This window comes from Convolutriloba macropyga, chromosome 9, assembly GCF_964194025.1.
Source record: "Convolutriloba macropyga chromosome 9, txConMacr16.3, whole genome shotgun sequence".
NCBI classification, from domain to species: Eukaryota; Metazoa; Xenacoelomorpha; order Acoela; family Convolutidae; genus Convolutriloba; species Convolutriloba macropyga.
The window spans coordinates 25,655,061-25,675,260 of NC_134476.1; the positions used below are offsets into that span (position 1 = coordinate 25,655,061).

The window sequence follows — 20,200 nt, forward strand, 5'->3', positions numbered from 1 at the left end:
TTAGGCAGGAAAAATTAACAAGATTGTGAATGAAAACGACATTTTGTTGACAGTTAATCGGGTCATTGAAGGAAATTGGCAAAAGATATCAATAACGTAGAAGCATTTATAACTATATGTTGGAAACTACAGAAAATTTTGATCAGTTACGGTAGAAAGTTTACATGTTTTTTGCTTAAGAGTTGAGTAACAGGAGCATTCAAATGTTTTCAATAAAAATAAGTTTCAATGAAAATAATACCCAATCAAAACAATCAAACAAAGATATATATCGTTCAAGATCTTGCATGTAAAATTATCATAGCACCATTTGGGCAATATGTTCTCTGCTCTTTGATAATCTTATCTGAACAACAGGTGCTCTTGACATTTTTTATTTGACATTAAATACGAAACCTTAGCCAAGCGTTCTTTCCCATTATTTGAAAAAACGGGTTTTCAATGGTAGTATGATACTCGGCGCAAGGTATTATCAAATTTTTTTGCTACAAAGAAATAAGGCGGTACAGATATTAGCCCATTTATGTCAGACTTGTAGCGAATTAAACAGCGCTGCAAAATCAAATTATTTTTTCACTGCTTGCAAAGCAGAAATTCACATTTTTAGGAGGAAGTGTTATCATTTCAGAGCTCTAAGAAAACCTCTTTGTCAGGAGTCAGTCTGCGTGGCCAATCCGTTTTAGACAATATTTCTGTTTGATGTCTACTAATGCATATTTTTTTCATAACAACCGAAAAAACTGTTTAATATGAAAAGTAATAAATATTTCTCGAAGGTGTATGGCGCGCTGAGAAGCTTCAAAAATAATCAAAAAGTTGCAAATCAAGAATCAGTAAAGTTGCAGGAAGTCTTTTGGTTGTTATGTTTGATGGTTGTTCAATTGATGGTTGTTATGTTTTAAATTAAAAATGTAAGTCTCAAATTAGAAATTCGGATAGTGCTCAGTTTTTTTAAATGAAAATTACGTGTAATAGTTCTTATTTGGAATAGTTTTTGACAGTTGTGGAACAAACGAACATTGGAAAAAATTACAGCATTAAAAACTAAGAGATTTTAGAACCTGAGGAATGGGAAACTTTCTTTGTATACTAAAACCAGAAAATTAGATTAAATATGTATCTAAAGAGAAAACAACAACAAATAAAGGAAATGAACTGTCGCGACAGACAGATAGTTTAGATGCTTGAAATTGCAGTTTATTGAAATTGTAGCGGAAAGCTGATGAGTTTCCACCCTGAATATTTGACTTCAAAACGTGTTTCGTCTCCAATTAAATTACTTTTAGGCTTAGAAGAAGGGCTAGAGAAGTAACAACTGAATTGAATTAAGTTACTGAGAAGAATTAATAGTAAAGCAAATGTGGGCAGCAGGAACAGATTTACATCGTTTCTAGACGGAGGTAAAATGGCATCAGGTTAGCAATATATAAGTCATCAATACATAGTACCCCAGTGAACTGAGGTCAAAATTTATTACATATTTCCAATAGTACCACAGAGGGCAAAAGTTTTTAGCTACATAAATAAACTGTGATGTTTTTATTTGCTTTTTTATTCCAAGAAAATACCACTTCCGTTAAATCAACCACTTTGTTACAATGATAGAAAAGTAGAGTATTAACAAAATTTCAAATGAACATACTAGAAACTGCAGGACTCAAAGTGTCGTCAACGCAAAAATGTGTTGACGAGTTTCTGGCAATCGTTTCGAGGACATTCGCTGTCAAGCACACGTTTTCGCGTTAATAATAGAAGTTCTTCTCAAGCATATTATTTAGTCTGTTTCAAAATTTCGTTCTCGCTTTCAAACTGTATTTAGTCAGGTGGTATCCAACTAATCGAGGGCGGGGGGCTTAAAACAAGGTGAGTGGAGTGCCACAACACTTCACACACAATTGTCCGATGCATAACGATTTATCAACCAATGAGATTTGTTGACCATTTAAATATACCTGTCGACTTAATTTCTCATTATTTGTGTCGGCCTGCGTTTTTTAGATGCCATGCCAGCCAATATTTCTAGCATCGTAGGGGCAATATGTAATCTGCTCTTTGGTAATCATAACTGAACGACACTTGCTCATGATGAATGGTATGAGATAGTTTAATTATTTAAAGCCCTAATTTTAACTTGTCTACAATAACGGATGTTTCCTGGCATTTTTTGTGGTTGTTGCATTCAAAGAAAACTCTTATAACCATTTAATTCAGTTGTGCTAAACTAACGTCAGTCTTTATCACGTATTTATTGAGGCTGACAACTCGTTGTGGAAGTTCTCAAATTGAGTCTTTCTATCTACTTTTTACCTTGTTTTCTGCCTACATTAGTTTCCTGTGTTTATTTGGCTTTCAATTTGGCGAGTTTTAATTCTGTCCACCCTGCTCGAAATTTTTGAATTGGTTATTTGAATGACTTCTGAGAATTTGGTCGCGTCTATCAAAGAATATAGGCGTACTGTCATTTTATTCCCAATAATTTAGGTTTTTATTGTCCTTTTAATCAACGTTTGCTTTGAAGATCAATTTTTTCGGCCAGTTTTATTTTGCCATGTGCCTATATTAGGTTAACTTCCATACATTTTTTTTTCAATGTGGATTGAATGATGAAATGCTTGCATTGATGTTATTTATAGGAAGAGTGGTTTTATTGCAGAAAAAATTTTAACGGCTTAATTGACCAAAAAATATTGTTCAACAGGCAATTTTTTAAAGACAAGAATCTGTTCAGGGTTCAAAACAACTTCAAAACAGTTTAAGGTGCTGAATTCTTTAACAAAAAAGACCAACAATTAACACGTTCTCTATTAAATTCAACAAAGCCACTTAAAAATTGTACTAGCAATCAGTAGAATTTTAATTCCGTTTGAATTTAAAAAGCGTTAAAGCTGAGCTTATTAGTAACAAAAAAATTGAAAAACGAATCTGATGTGTTCACGATCAATCGGTATCTTATATGATGTCAAAACCACCCAATTGATGTTCTGCGCTACCCAATGAATCACCCGTTCTCATTATGTGTAACTTCAGTGTAACTTAAATTGACCATGAAAAGTTTATTTGTTCACATTTTCGACTAACTCTTAGAAGTTTTGCTTGCCGAAACGTTTACGGAAAACTGAGTTATTTACAGAGACTGGACCCGGAGAAAGTGGCTACTAAGCAAAACATTTATGCTACAATTTTCTTAAAAGTTTTGTAAAAATTAATGTTTTTAGAAAGAATCATTCAAGGTTTTGCAGGAAACATTCATTTTGGCAAGTTATTTCTTCTGATGTCTCTCTTATATGAACTGGCAATTTGGTGACGGTTGATTGTGACGCTAAGTATTATAGAAAAATATTTTCCAAAATGACTTTGAAAGTATACGCGCGATCGAAAGTATACGCTATCGAAAGTATTCGAAAGTATACGCGCGATCAAACGACCCAAAATCAAAAGTAACATTTGACAGTCACTGTAAGATTGATAAGACTTCCAAGAAAAACAAGTTGACTGTGCGACACCATAGTTAACAGACGATCGACTCCATTGTCGTAGTTTGTGAAAAATTATATTCAGAACAAGTTTTCTTGCTTATGAGATTTATATTGTTGTAGAACGAAGAATAAATTTAATTTTTGCATTAGCAGCTTAAACACGCTTGTGGTAGTGGTGCGATACAACAATATATTAACAGCAATCAACCTTCAACAACTTCTTAACTGTCTGAAAACACGTTGTAAATATTTTTGAACATGCTTTGCTTGTACCAAAAATCAATTCAATATTTTGGACTCTCATTCTTTATTGAGTAAATGTTCTATGAAAATTCATATATACCCGCAAACAAATCCTTTCTTACTTCTTATCATATGGAATTAAATAATTTATTTAAACTTCATCTTAAGAACAATTTTATTAAAGAACAATATTAGTACACCAAAGCACCGTGTCATAATTGAGCTTCGCTAAAAGCTTTCTAAAATTTCTTGCCAGAATTATTTATTCACTTTACCACTGCGGACTTTCTTGTCATCACATACCGGGGATGAAAATTCTTGGTAATCAAACAAAGAACATAACAGTTCAATACTAGATATCCAATTTTTTTAGTATATGATCTCTCAATGATTATTACTAATCATATCTAATCTTTTAAATTAGGATATAGCAATTATGTTTACGTCAGCTGGACAACCTTTGAAAAGTTTCATAAAATTACGAAATTTTTCAAAACTACGACCGTTGAAACAGTATTACAGCTGTATTATTTTTAGATAGCGATATATAAAGAGAAACATTAACAGGAATTTTCGCACTATTTCAAAATGTAGCCCACTCTATAGCAGAAAAACCTAAATATACGGGTTAGAAAAATATGAATGGCACAATACTAAACTTATAATATGGTAGATGGTTATTTTAATCATTGTTTATAATGGCAAGCAATAGCTCAGGCTACCATTAATATCATCGTTGTTTCTTATGGTCCAGGAAGTCAGGAAGTGGATGTAATGTACAAGATGTACTTTTTTGTAAACAGTTCTCAACAAAAACTGTGATAAATTACATTCAAAATTTCTGAAAATATATTCGCATTTTTTTGTTTTGTTCTTCAAAGCTTGATGATTGATCAAATTTTACATAAATGCTGTAATTGACAACTAGGATTACTGAAATTTTCAGTTGCACAGTCTTTTTTTACCAATTATAACATAACTAAATTGGAAAAAGCTCTCTTTTTGGTAAATTTTACGATGTATAGATATGTGATAAATATTTAAGTAGACCTTTGGTAAATGTTATAATGAACTAAAAAAAAGCGCTCCCGGAATCAAAAAATATCGCTTTTGCAAAAAAAGTTAAGATCATTTAAATAGAAAGGGCAAGAACCAATTGCGACATCCAATGTTGTTGGCCGTCAATCAAATGTATACTAGAATCCATCAGAAAACTTTATAAAGACAATAATTTTTCTTAATCTGAGACCTTTTTCAAATTTTTTCCAACGCACTTTATCTTCTATGAGGAATAGATGGCAAAAATATGTGGTGAAAACTGATTTGGATTACCATGTAAGTTTTCTTCAACTGTATCTTTTCAGGAAAAACTAAACAGCATTTCGATCCAAAATTGACCATGGGGTTCCGAATTTCCAAAATGGAATCTTTGATTTAGAAATTTTAGTAACGAAAAAGTAAACAAAAGCTTCAAAGCTTAGATTTTTCTACCACTATCAGAGTTAAGTGATAGAGATCTCCTTATTTGTGCGCAACAAGTACCACAGCAATGTCTAATACTAAAATATATAGCTCAAATTGTAAATTGCTTTGAGGTAGAAAGACTATTTTTGATTAAATGGTGAGAGCTGAAAAAATGGTTTCCTAATTCGAAATACAATACTTTTGCACTGTAGAAATTACAAGTAAATGGGAAAAATAATCAATTTTTTGTTAAAAGCCTTTAGAATTATTTGTGATAATCGGAGAAACAAAAAAAAGTAGTTGGAAAAAATATCTATCCGACAAAAGGAAATCTGACTAATATCACCCGTCGATCCAACCTCTATAAAACAATAATCATAATCATCTATTAGAGGTGCCAACAATTTGCAAATTTATTATTGAAAGAAAGAAAGAAAATCAAAAACCATCAATTTTCCAACGTATGAATTTGTGTCCAAAAGAACAACTCTTAAAGGCATGAGGACTCCATTAAGTTATAAAACTACCGTTTCAGTTTTTTGATATGCTTCCTTTTACATTTTCAAATGGAAATGACCACCCTAGAAGTTTAGCCAATTAGGACAAATACTTGGCTAATAACTCAATTTAGGTCAAAAAAATTACATTGTTACAAATTACACTAGGAAAACATTGGTCGCCTAACAAAAAACGCAACTTTTCTGAAAAACAAATGTCTTTATCGAGGTAAAAAGTTTTGGGAGGATTTTTGAACTGAAATTAAGTCGAGACTTAATGTGTTATTCGAGCTAAACTATTAAGTAACATATAGTTAATGGTAAGATGACTAATTTGAATTGATTCAAAAGAAACAATCTTTTTTGTTTGAAACTTTTCGGTTACCATGTTGCATATATGCTCTTCAATAGTTCGGTTCATTTATCTTGAAAGTTTATTGAAAAAATGAACATGGGCAAAAGGATGATCATCAAGTTGCTAATGGGGGATTTTTAATTTCCATTATGTATTAGACTTTTGTTTTGTAAGGAATTTTTAGCTTCTTTTATAATTGACCGTCATTCAAGAAAAATTAGGATTTGCGAAAAAATATCTGTTTATCATAAAAGTCATTGAGAAAAGTCTCAGATGATTTGCAGATAAAAAAATCACCGAAATTAGCAAGATCAATTGGAAACTACTGAGAAAAAGCCTCATTTCTCTCATCAATGCAAAAAGATAGTAGCTGTTTTTTAAAACAAGAAACGGCATATATTCTTGATCTTAACCGTTTCAGCAAAGAACTGATTGCCCATCACAACTTTTTTGACTTAAAATGTCAAGATTAGCAGTTTTAATTCGGAAATCACATAAATTTACCGAAAAAAGATTGATTTTGTTTACTGCATTTGTTACATTAACCATACTATTAGCGTATTACCAGCTGTTTTATTCACCGAACACACAGCCGCAGCCCCAATATAACATTTCTACCGTCAATCACACAAATGATAATTGCAAGCGTAAGAACCTTACCACCGCCGTCGAGGAGAGGAACTGCAGTGTGAAAATAAAGCTTCCCGTTTTTTACAAACATCATTCGCAAAAAATGCAACTGTTTTTTCTGGAAACTTCTGGAAGACCGTTTCTGAAAGGAAGACAAGTGTGTTCAGTTGAATCAGCAGCCATCCAGTCAGGTTTGATCTCAAAGGTCATTATGAGAAGCTCTTACTTGGATTTGTCTAAAAGAAAGAGTTTCTGCGATCTTTTCCATAATTACAAAAATGTCCAATTCTACACAATCGATTACGAAGAGTTATTCAGGCTAGCAACTGTTTTTCTCCTAATTTTTCGCCTAACTATTTGAAGATGTTTAAAGAATATTTAAATATTTATCTCCCGGGTATAAATTATTCTGATTTTGTTATTTCTCAATCGCCCATTTTAAAAATTCATCATTTTCTAAGTTTTACATAAAGGTTTTCCCGAGCATCAATTTTCTCTCCTGTTTTTTGTCGGAATTATAAAAATGCTCCGATAGTTACAATCCCTTACCATACTTGAGAACCTGTTGATTAACCATTTAGTTATTGATTAGACGTCTAGTCACTGCAATTAAGAAAAAGTATTCACCATTGTTTGGAATCAAAATTCAAGGAACAGCAATTAATAGATTCAGATACTGTACTTGACTTCAAGTTCTTATGTTTTCCCAGGTGAAAGCAAAGTAAACCAAAGTAAAAGTAAGCCGATGCTCGGACAAACCGAAAGTTAAGTAATTTTTATGTAACCTCACAGAAGTAATACCCCAGACTTGCGTCTCAGGGAATTTCAGCGTTGAACCAACATTTATCAATAGTAAAACCCAATTTCACTTCTGAAAAATTGCATATCAAGTGTAGTTCAAGTTTTTGTATGCGCAGTTTATCTTCATTATGATTGAAATGAGGTCATCGTGTTTAGCCAGGCTAACTTTATCCTGTATATTCTGAAAAAATACTCCTGCGCCCAAATTGTTTATGAGCAGCAAAATGTCACAAAGCCCGCTTAGCTCAGTGGTTACGACTTGCTTCGCAACTTGCTTCGCAACTTCGGTCTGTTGGGGTTGACAACGATTAAATGACATGGCATTATTTGTTTCTTTAGTTTAATGGAATACATTGTACTTTACAAATACTATGAAAGGTTTTGATTATAAAGGTTAACGTCCCGGATGTTGTTGAAAGAGCAAATCAGGGCTGAATCAGTCTAAAGATTGTCTGTTTCTTGTGAATGGCCAGTCCCAATTTACACTGACTAGTCAAGATTTTCGATTAACATTTCATGCATGCAAAACAGTATGTTCAGCTTAACGAGATTTGCGTTACCTGAGATTAGATTTTCAGCTGACAACAAAATTTAAGCGCTATCTGACGTAGCAAAAAAATTCAAATAGAAAATGAAAACTGCTAATACATTTACTACCTACCCGTACCTTACCTCCAGAGTAGATCAGAGCTGGAGCAGAGTAAATTCAGGGAAACTCTCAGAGCTGGATCAGAGTCTGATCAGGTCACTTTTTACGCTTGACAGAGTAGCTCCAGAGTAGAAGTATGCGGTTTTAATTGACAGAAGAACTCCCAGAGTAGCATTATTCTGGGCTATCCTTGACAGAGCTGGGCTCATAGCATGCCTACTCTGGGACAACTCTTGACAGAGCTGGCCTACTCTGGGACAAGTCTTGACAGAGCTAGCTCAGAGCAGGCCTACTCTGGGATAACTCTTGACAGAGCTGGCCCAGAGTAGGCCTACTCTGGGACAAGTCTTGACAGAGCTAGCTCAGAGCGGGCCTACTCTGGGATAACTCTTGACAGAGCTGGCCCAGAGCAGGCCTACTCTGGGACAACTCTTGACAGATCTGGCTCAGAGCAGGCCTCCACTGGGACAATTCTTGACAGAGCTAGCTCAGAGCGGGCCTACTCTGGGACAACTCTTGACAGAGATGGCTCAGAGCAGGCCTACTCTGGGACAACTCTTGACAGAGATGGCTCAGAGCAGGCCTACTCTGGGACAATTCTTGAAAGAGCCAGCTCAGAGCGGGCCTACTCTGGGACAACTCTTGACAGAGATGGATCAGAGCAGGCCTATTCTGGGACAACTCTTGACAGAGCTGCCTCAGAGCAGGCCTACTCTGGGACAACTCTTGACAAAGCGTACTTAAAGGAGGCCTACAATAAGAACTAGAACTTCATTGTGATATAGTTTTTACATAAGTTGCAGAAAAGATTGGAATAGTTTGGAAAAGTTTTCGAAAAAAAAACAAAAGATTTAGACTTCATATTCATCCAATATCTTTTACAGGTTAATTGGATTTTTCTTGTTCTTTGTTCTTTTAATTTTGCAGTCAACATTTTTGAAGTCATTTGCTTCATAAAAAGATAATGCCAGCTATGTTTACCTAGATCTTCTCTGCGTAAAAAAATGAAAGTAAAACTGCAATTGTACAAAATTACTAAATTTAGAAAAATGTTTTAACTATTCATAAAATAACGTCAGAACGCAATAAACATAATAAAATCAACAACAATGTCATCTTCATGAAATAAGACAGAACGAAAATCAATTGAAATATCAAGTTTATAACCAAACATTATTGAGTCAAATTTGAACGCTGTTTTTCACTCCATTAGAAACACATTACTATTTGTCATGAAATTCCTGTCTCGCCATTGCATAGACAACAAGTGCTTATCGACGAGAATTGTTGAAAGTTTTGTAAGTTTCCGTTAACACGTATAATTCTGTTTGATTGTCGAAAAAGATGTGCGCCCACATTTGAGGTAGAATTGCATTTTTTCGTGTTAACTTCTCTCCCAGAATGATCCCTCTGTCTCCTCCAGTGTTTCGGATTTTCACAAAAGGGACAAGCTAAGGCCTTAAAAGCCATGAGAATCCCAAAATTTTTGTCACATATGCAAAACAACAAGTCAGAAGGATAATAAACCCTTCAACACCAACTCTAATTCCGAAGAAGCAATGAGAGTCCGACGAAAACTTTGCTAGTGTTAAAAATAAAGAACTCTCAGGCCTTAAAGCCAGGAGAGAAAGACACAAGTTCAGGTATGAATAATAGCTCTGTGGCCAAATAACCACGAGAGCCATGTTTTATGGTGTTATTTCAAAGCCTCAAAGCCCGGAGAACTCTGGAGACTTAAATTAAACTAAAAATAAAATTCTGTGGCCAAATAACCACGAGAGTCAGCTTAGCTTTAGAGGTCGTATTGAAAGAAACTCTGAGGTCCTTAAACCAGTAAGGTCTCCGATTACCAACAACAGCTTTTAACACCAACTCTAATGCCAAAGAAGCAATGAGAGTCAGACGAAAACTCTACAACTGTTCAAAATAAAGAGCTCTAAGGCCTTAAAGCCAGGAGAGAAAGAGACTCAAGTTCAGCTCTGAATAATAGCTCTGTGGCCAAATAACCACGAGAGCCAGATTTTATGGTCTTATTTTAAAGCCTCAAAGCCCGGAGAACTCTGCAGACTTAAATTTAAATAAATATCAATTTCTGTGGCCAAATAACCACGAGAGCCAGATTTTATGGTCTCATTTTGAGCCGGAGAACTCTGGAGACTTAAATTTAACTAAAAATAAATTTCTGTGGCCAAATAACCACGAGAGTCAGCTTAGTTTTAAATGTCGCATGAAAGCGACTCTGAGTTCCTTAAACCAGCAAGGTCTCCTATTACCAACAACAGCTTTTAACACTAACTCTAATGCCGAAGAAGCAATGAGAGTCCGACGAAAACTTTGCTAGTGTTAAAAATAAAGAACTCTCAGGCCTTAAAGCCAGGAGAGAAAGAGACTCAAGTTCAGGTATGAATAATAGCTCTGTGGCCAAATAACCACGAGAGCCAGATTTTATGGTCTTATTTTGAGCCGGAGAACTCTGGAGACTTAAATTTAACTAAAAATAAATTTCTGTGGCCAAATAAACACGAGAGTCAGCTTAGTTTTAAATGTCGCATGAAAGCAACTCTGTGTTCCTTAAACCAGCAAGGTCTCCTATTACCAACAACAGCTTTTAACACCAACTCTAATGCCGAAGAAGCAATGAGAGTCCGACGAAAACTTTGCTAGTGTTAAAAAGAAAGAACTCTCAGGCCATAAAGCCAGGAGAGAAATAGACTCAAGTTCAGGTATGAATAATAGCTCTGTGGCCAAATAACCACGAGAGCCATATTTTATGGTGTTATTTCAAAGCCTCAAAGCCCAGAGAACTCTGGAGACTTAAATTTAACTAAAAATAAATTTCTGTGGCCAAATAACCACGAGAGTCAGCTTAGCTTTAGAGGTCGTATTGAAAGAAACTCTGAGGTCCTTGAAACAGTAAGGTCTCCGATTACCAACAACAGCTTTTAACACCAACTCTAATGCCAAAGAAGCAATGAGAGTCCGATAAAAACTTTGCTAGTGTTAAAAATAAAGAAATCTCAGGCCTTAAAGCCAGGAGAGAAAGACTCAAGTTCAGGTATGAATAATAGCTCTGTGGCCAAATAACCACGAGAGCCATATTTTATGGTCTTATTTCAAAGCCTCAAAGCCCGGTGAACTCTGGAGACTTAAATTTAACTAAAAATAAATTTCTGTGGCCAAATAACCACGAGAGTCAGCTTAGCTTTAAAGGTCGTATTGAAGGCAACTCTGAAGTCCTTAAAACAGTAAGGTCTCCTATTATTAACAACAGCTTTTAACACCAACTCTAATGCCGAAGAAGCAATGAGAGTCAGACGAAAACTTTGTAGTGTTAAAAGTAAGAACTCTAATGCCTTAAAGCCATGAGAGAAAGAGACTCAAGTTCAGCTCTGAATAATAGCTCTGTGGCCAAATAACCAGGAGAGCCAGTTTTGATGCTCTTAGTCAAAAGCCTCAAAGCCCGGAGAACTCTGGAGACCTAAATATAACTAAAAATAAATTTCCGTGGCCAATTGATAGTCAGACCAAAACTTTCCTGGTGATCAACATTGGGAACTTTAAAGCTTCAATGCCGGGAGAGCTATGGTGACTGAGACAGGGGTTTGGATAACAACTCTGTGGCCAAACAAAGGCAAGAAACAAATTTGAAAGTCTAAGGTTTTAAAAACAAGAGAGTTCTCGGTTTATATTTTTATCAAATAGCAAAAACCTCAGTTGAAGTACAAAATAGTGAATCGTTCATTTGAAATGTCTCAAGTTTAAAAAAGCATTACAAGTTAACAGATTTGGAAACTGGAAAACGACTTTAAAAGTTTAAGCTCGGTTGGTCAGTTTTTGATTTTCAAGAGTGATCAAAGGAAGTGCACAGTTTTATGGCAAGCGAATCAGTTGAGTTTTGCATCTTGACACGAAAAACTTTTCAAAGGCTGTTAGCACTAACAAGATTTTCGGTCTTCGTATTCTGCAAACGATACAGGATACCTTTGACGGGACCAATTTCCTCAACAATTTTATACAACTCGATGACTGCGTTGGTCCTGAAATTGAACGGCTCCTCTGGTAAGGAAACGAAGTACATAATTTGCCCGAATTTCACTTCACCTTCGACGGAAAAAGACACAAAACTGTTACAATCACCAGACATTGGTGCGCGAGAGTAGCATGGAGAATCGAAATAGACGTTATTCACTTTCTGTCGATTGAAAAATGTGGCGTCAAAATAGAGATCTCGGCCTTGCTTTAGAGACACTGTCTCCTTCATAGCAAGATGATAACTTGAATCATCTTCAATATCTTGTCCCATTAGGTTGAGCCAATGATTCTTCAGAAAATCGTTTTTTAATTTTGTGTCATATAGCCAATGGATTTGTAATAGTCTACGGCATATTATTTCAACTTCATGATGAGAACCAGAAAAGTTTTCGCCCAGTACTCTATTAGCGGACTCAAAACTCATTGCTGAGCAAGTAAAGAGTGGACCAAACCTTTTAACTTGGTGGCTGAGATGGCGGAGAGAATGAGTGTTGATTGTTTCAATTTTTTCGTTTCCTCCAAAAAAGTTTACGATTTTTCTACAGAAACAATCCAGAAGTTTTTCAGCCTGTTCAACATTTGAACTTTCACTGGACTCGAGAAGTAGTCTCACGCCAAAGACAAAATTAAGCAACTCTTCGTAAATGTTTGGCAAAAGTAACTCATAGAAAAGAACAGGTGCTATATAGAACATCCAGTTAAAAAATTCATTGGCTTTGAATTGCCCCATTTCCTCTAAACAACGAATTTTCCGCGAATAAGCAATCATCTCTCTTGGACACGCTAATTGCTTCACTGTTTCATTTAGAGAAATACGTGAAGAAAAATCAAGTAAAGTACGAACACGCTTTAGCATCTCCGGGAAAACTCCAAGTAGCACGCAGTGCATGTAGTCAATGGGAGCTGCCAAGGGTAAGCCTTGTATTATCAGCGAAAATGCACTTCGTCCTTTCACTCCCACAACATTGGCCACTGTATCTTTACCAAACGACTCAGCGTATTTCACATAATTGTTGTGGATGTTAGGTTCGCGTATTTTCCTTTCCTGAAGATACGGATAATACGCATGAGTACGACCAATAGTAACACCTTCCGCTTCACAGTAATGGCACCCAAAAAAACCATTGAATTTAAACTTGTTGAGAATGTGACCTTTGGCGCATAGATCAGCAATGAGAGGTATACATTTGAACTTCACAAAAATCGAGGTCTCATTGCAAACGGGAACTTCAACTTCCGAGACCAACTCTCCGCGCAACAGGGGAACGATTAGATCCCAATCGGGGGTTTCGGCACCAACATTTAAAGCTGCTAAGACAACATTTTTGCGAGCTGTTCGAAGAATAGGAGGAAGATCAACAATTTGCACCCAAATTGGCCAAAGCTCTTTCTTGAAAGATGATTTTTTAATATTTACACCATCAGTAGATAGAATCAAACTTAATTGGCCTGAATTGTTTCTAATTTTTGGTATTGGAGCTGTATTTGAATTTAAATCGCTTTCTGGATATCGTTCTCTGTAGGAGGCATAGTTGAAAATTTGGTCAAAATTCCTGCATACGATATCACCAAGTTGGAAGCGAAAATTCAACACACAGAAACAACTATTCTCAACTTTTATCAAGCCCTCGCGGAAGACTCAAAGTTTGACTTCATCTTTTTAATGAAAGATGAACCAGAGGGTAAACAGTTATCACTCGGAAGTAGGGCTTTCACAGTAGAAAAAACTAGCGTAGAACCTTCTTCAGACAAATGTAATTTAGAACACAGCATTTCAAGCAGTTTACATGCATCAGAAACTTCAACAACACTGCCAGCAAAAAGTTTTTGACTAATAGCATCTTCTTCATTGTTTATTAATGACATACTGTCTTGAGCGCAAATTGAAGATACTGAGCAGTCAAGTACACACGGGAATTTAGCACAAGGAGAAGACACTCGCGGTACCTCTAAAATGAAGCTGCGAGAATCATCAGTCAACAATGCGCATTGTTCTACATTCTGAATTGGGGCAACGAAACTGTCAACATTTGTTTCAAGAACTTCAACAAAAGGGTCTGCAAAAGTTGCATCATTATTTTTGTCACTTGCAATTTCCGTTGAATCAAAATCCGTAAAGCTTATGGGTGCGAGAATTTTAGGTTTGGCATATAAATCGTTACTGAGTCTCACAAGATGATTTCGACGCAACCTCTGTTTTTTCCACTTCGGTTGTGCACATAGCTCATTACTTTCAATCAGAGCTTTTAAGCAAAATTCCTCTATAACAATTGTCAAAAGTTCTGAGAAAATCAAACTTGCATTTTCCGTAATTTTTTCGCAAGTTGCACAACGACATTGATTTTGCTCAAAGAAGTCGGTGCCATACTTCACTAAAATTTCCTGCCCACAAAAAATGCGTTGCTTTGTTTTCAGTTGCACGATACCAGTTGTACTGGAAAAGTCGTAGTCGCAATTTGGCGAAAAGTCCGAATTCACAAATCTTATGGCCCAAAAAGTAATAAGTTTTCTCCAGTTCTTTCCGACCGCATAACTGACCAGTCTGTGACACCATCTGGAATTGGTCTCACAAAACCAATTGGTTTACCGCGAAGAACAGTGTTGACAGCTAGAGCCTCTTGTCCGCAATACATTAAACGATACCCATCATAATTATCGTAAGCGATGTGAAAATCAGGTTCCAACGACCCATACGCATGGCAAAGTTTTTCATAAGTGTCCTTCCAAACATTTTCGGTTGATATTCTCTTATTGAAAATTCGCTCAGACAAAGGCCTAACTAATTCTTCATCTGATCTGAATTTTGTTTCAACGTATCGTTTTACCGCAAACAAATTGCATTGTGCCAAAATTGGCCAGTCAACTTTCTTTGACAACATATCTTAAAAAAATGTTAAAATGATGACTCTCTCAGACCAATATAAAACTCAATGTCAAGAAAAAATATTTTTTTAATGAACAATCCTGTAAAAAATGAGAACAACAAATGAGATTGCATATGAGATGGAAATCCCATTTTGAGGCAAAAATCATACAAAAGCAAAATCATACAAAAGCAAGCAAAAACGTAATACAAAAGAAAGCTTACCAAAGCAACATTAACAAAGATGTTAGGAACGGCGACGTTATAGAATAAACAACGCTAGCAGTAAAATACAACTATATTTAATAAACAGAAGCAAACGAGACAACTAACGGTATTGCACATTGGAAAGAAAGCACATGTTTAACGCAAATTAGACAAAAATTACTTAGTGTCCATATAGAAAATCTAATAGAAAGCATTCGGAGAAACAATAACAAAGGTAATATGTCCATTGACTTTAAAGTTTCCACAAAACTTGTTAGGTCTGGCGACGTTACAGAATAAACAATGCTAGCAGTAAAATACATAACTGTAATTAATACACAGAATCAAACGAGACAGCTAATGATATTGCACATTGGGTAGAAAGCACATATTTAACGCAAATTTGACAAACAAATTTGAGCAACAATAACAAAAGTAATTTGTCCATCGGCTTTGAAGTTTCCACAAAACTTGTTTAAAAAAATTTTATCACATACAGAAGCGGGAGAATGAGCGCCAATACTAAACTTTTTAAAGCAAGATACAATGGGCAAGTTAGCAGAAATGAAAATCGATCACAACAGTTTTCTTCAATTTTGACCGGAAACGTTTCCTGCGCTTCTTCGCTCAACAGAACGCAACTCATTTCTCAGATTGTTTAGACTTGTCTTCGCCAACTCATACATTCCCAGCCACTTATCGTCGTATTTTCGTCGGAACAAATCTAAACAATAAAAAACTAAAATTTAGCAGACTGAAAATTACCAAAGACTAAAAAAATTACCAAAGACTAAGTGCTCTGTACAGATTCACTTTTTAGCAAAAACTGAACGCGACGGGATTGAGAATTTAGGGACAAAAAAACAAGCAAATCTCAACCTTTCAAATGAGTTTTCCGAACAGGTGAAAAGTCTTCCCGTGAGTTTCCTGGCCTCGCCCTTTTGGGAGACAGTAGATGCTCCATAATCTCATCTTTTGTCCAAAGCTTTTTAGTAGCATTTCCCGCCAGAGCTTGAGGCGTAGTTCCTTCAACTTTCATTAGATCTTGACCTTGACTCGGACCTTTGAGTATAACCAACGCCTCGTCTCCCTCCTCAGGTTTTTTTGGCTCCGGCCAGAGAACTCCCATCTTTGCAATTTGGGAGCTCTGAAATTACACAAAAAAAAATACAATTCTAAAGATAGAGATCATCAAAAACTGAGGAGATAGAAATATTGCAGAAAAAAATAGTATATCAAAGTGTAAACAAACCAAGAACTTCAGTTGATTCGAAAACTGCTGCAACTGATTGTAATTTCGGTTCGATAAACCCTGTACACTGTTATTGAGCTCCTTGATAGTGTTATTGAGCAAGGCCAGGGTGTCATTCTGTTTTTGCGTAGCCTCTAACTGCTTTACCAAAACGAGGTTCAGAAGACTATTGGTGTTTGACTCTTCAATTTGGTCAGGCCTGATAGTTTTACCTCTTCGAACTTTCTTAGGACCGGGAGTAGAACTGGCTCGCTTGAACTGAGTTCCCTCAGCTTCAGCCTAAATCAACAATTGTGAAAGCAGACCTCAGAAAAGACAAGCAGACCTCAATTTATCTTTGACAGAACTCCAAGCTTCAAATTTTTAAACAGAACTTCAACAAAAAAAAACTAACAATCAGATAAAAATATGAAAATAACAGACCTCGGATTGGCCAGGTGGAATTCCACTGAAATCCAAGTTTAGCGAATCCTCCAGTATACCCATTGCTTGATCGTCGTTTTCGGCCTCACATAAGATTCGATTGACATCATCACCATCAATTATAGGGTATTCACTCTCAGCAACAACTTGATTAGACCCTAAGACATGCTGAGATGGGACAAAATCAAGTTTTTTGCTAACAGTTGGGTTTCCTTGACTCAAAAGTACTTCATTAACGTTCTCATGCAAAGTTAACTCCGGGTCATCGGGAATTTCAAGAGTTGGTTCATAATCCGGATCATTCATATTTTCTTGGATTTTGAGACACATTTTCTTTTGACCAACCCTCGTGGCCCATTCTTTTGACCAGAGATCGCCAGATATATGTTCCGTTTTCAGGGTTCACAACATCAAGTTTCACGTCCACGTAGCTGCCTTGCTAAAGCAGAGATGCACTAATTGTTAAGACCTCTATAAAAAAGCGCTAAAAGAAGTTCTCTTAACTGGCAGGTCAATTTTAAGGGGCAACGAGAGGTCTCGGTGTCATGGAAGGTTTATTTTCATTTAACCATGTAGTAATGACATGAAATCACTCAGTACAAAGATGAACTCTGTGCTGTTTAAGGATGGATTGGTGGAAAAACTGGTAGAAAAACTTACTTGAACTTCCAGGCGCTCAGCAAGACCTAGTTTGATACTGGAGTTCAAAGCGCGCATTGAGCCACAATGTTTATCACTGAACAAAAGAAGCCACCATCGGTTTTTGAGACTTTCATTAGCAATTTTGTTAGCAGCCTCCACTTGATCTCTATCAGCTTGTGATAGACCTTTTTTTTCACGTGTTGGTCTTTCAGGAACTACCTAAGCATTTTAAAAACTTGAATACTGCATACTGAGGGATGCTCTTTTGCGTAACTGTCAACAATTTTCCAATTTTATTCAGTTGATGCTAAAGAACAAACATCTCGATATGATTAAAAAAATAAATTTTCAAAGCTTTGAACTTACAATGTTTGGAGTAGTTGTGTTAGATTGACTGGTAACGTCTTCCAGAGGCAAAAAATTGGTTACCTCTTTCACATTCTGAAGCGTAAGTGCCCCTTTCGAGAAACTGATTATATTTTGTCCTGACCTTTTGTTCACACGACCTGCTTTGGTTGACATTTCAACGCAAGTTTTTAAACAGAATTGTCTGAAAACAGGTTTGAAGTGTGACAATAGAACTTCTATTTCAAATGAAACTTCATAATTTAAACGCTGTACATAGTTCACAAAATTCAAAAACAATTAAAGGTTTGAAAAACTCTAGGTAAGCAAAAGCACACCGATAACGAAGAAATTACCACGTGAGAAAAATTTTAAGGCAAAGCAGCCAGCCAATAGAATCTCATTCAAATCCTTAGGAAGAAAAGCAAACAACAGGTTGAGTCCGAACTTGACTGTTGTCAAAAAAACCTTTTGCAGCTTATAAAAAACGCTGATTTCTGTTCACGAAGTTCTTACATGAGAACAATAGAAACCAAAACATGCAAAAAAAATTAGTCAAAGAAACGAAAATTGGAGTTAAATTTATGTTCAACCAAGAGCGATCTTTTCAAATCACTACCTAATATAGCCGGCAGATAGTCGGCAAATAGCTACAGGTGATTCTCAATCACGATTGGAATTAAATGCTTAGAACACAAAGAAAAAGTTTGATTTTAGCACAAAAATTTTTTCTAAGTGCAATTTATGTTGATGTCGTTTCGCAGTTGAACAAACTCCTCGTTCATATTGATAGGCTACAAGGTATAGTATCAGTATCAATAAGCATTAGAGATCGAAGCTAAAGCCTATAAGAACAAATTTCAAGCCCAAGCTGCGTCAAAAAACCATTCAGTTGAAACAAGTCGAACATGAAAATCTTGGTAATTTATGTAAAACGAAAAACCAAACCCAAACGTAAAAAATTAGAAAAAGGAGAGCGCCTAGATAGTAGCCACTGAGAGATTGACTGCTGTTATTTAAAAAAACCAAACTGACCCAAATTGATTGAGAGCCACCATTCAAATTAAAACAAAATTCAAAATGATATATTCCAAGAACATATAACGATTGAATTTATCATCAGCTATACAAACAATCAAACAATCAAGTAGCAATCAATGTTTGTTTTTATGCTTGTTGTAAATCAAGTTGTTAGCTATATTGACCATAAGATTGGTAAGTTTATGATAATTTTTGGGTTGTAGATGGCATTTTTCATGTTCAGGTTCGTCAAGAAAATGGCATCTCGACACAAAGCGATTGGGATAATAATATGACTTGAAGTTTTCTCTTAGTTGTTTGTTGATATCATTTATCTTAACAGAATTGCAATCTTTCCTCGAAAACAACGGTACAATACGCAATTGGTACGTATTTTCAAAGGGCAAGTGCTCTATCAAATCTCTATAGTATTTGAAAATAACTTCATGAGTGACGTGGTTGAAATCATTGCCGCCTAACATTATCACAATGTTTCTGAATTGAATAATTCGTGGGTAAAGCTGAATAAGATGAGCTGCTCTTCTTCCACCTTGTGATAACACCTCAATGGGCAGATTGCAAATGTTAGCATTCTCGTTTTTTGCACCAAAAGCCATGACCACGTTACTGTCACCCACAAAAACTACTTTCTCAATCAGTTTCAAATTTTTCACGTCATGGCTGATGTAATACATGTAGTCCAACATTGTCTGCACTTCATCATGTTGATCATCGTCATAAAAAATGAAATGGAACCCATTCCGTTTCACAATGTATTGAGGAGTATTCATTACAGATATATATCTGAAAAAGTTTGAAGATGCAAACAACAACTTTGCAGTGTAAACTGGGATATCAATAGGAATTAAATTTTGGAGTCAATGGAAAAAAGCAATAATAGGGAATATCAAAAATTTTACTTGGAATCAAGTGTCTGCTCTTAAGAACAGCCCCAAAGAAATATAGCCGACAGATTGCCAGAATAGCTGCGAAAGAATAGACTTGCGTGCGGTATAATAGAGAGAAATATATACAGATCTACATTGAAAATTGAATAACGCAGTTTTATAATGTCCTCTTACTGCAGAAAAACAAAAGATGGAAATTAAATTTAAAAAACATAGCAGGACAAGTCCTGACGTACAATTCAAATAGTTTTCATTGTCTAAACAATAAACGACTGATAACGGACTATGAGTGAATTGGGAAAACCATTTCTAAAAAAAACCAGATGAAAAAATTAAAAAGAAAAATTGCCGTGTAAATGCCGCATTTGAACAAAAAATAAATAGCGAGAAATA

General features: G+C 35.6%; 1 protein-coding gene across 1 annotated transcript in view; it reads left to right on the forward strand.

Annotated features, from left to right (window-relative positions):
• The first annotated feature begins 3,643 nt into the window (after positions 1-3,643).
• Positions 3,644-20,200, forward strand: part of LOC142345288 (alpha-1,4-N-acetylglucosaminyltransferase-like) — an 87,479-nt gene continuing 70,922 nt past the window's right edge. Inside the window, exon 1 of the mRNA XM_075397274.1 lies at positions 3,644-4,040. The gene's annotated coding sequence lies outside the window, so the exon portion shown is untranslated. The remainder of the gene's footprint in view (positions 4,041-20,200) is intronic.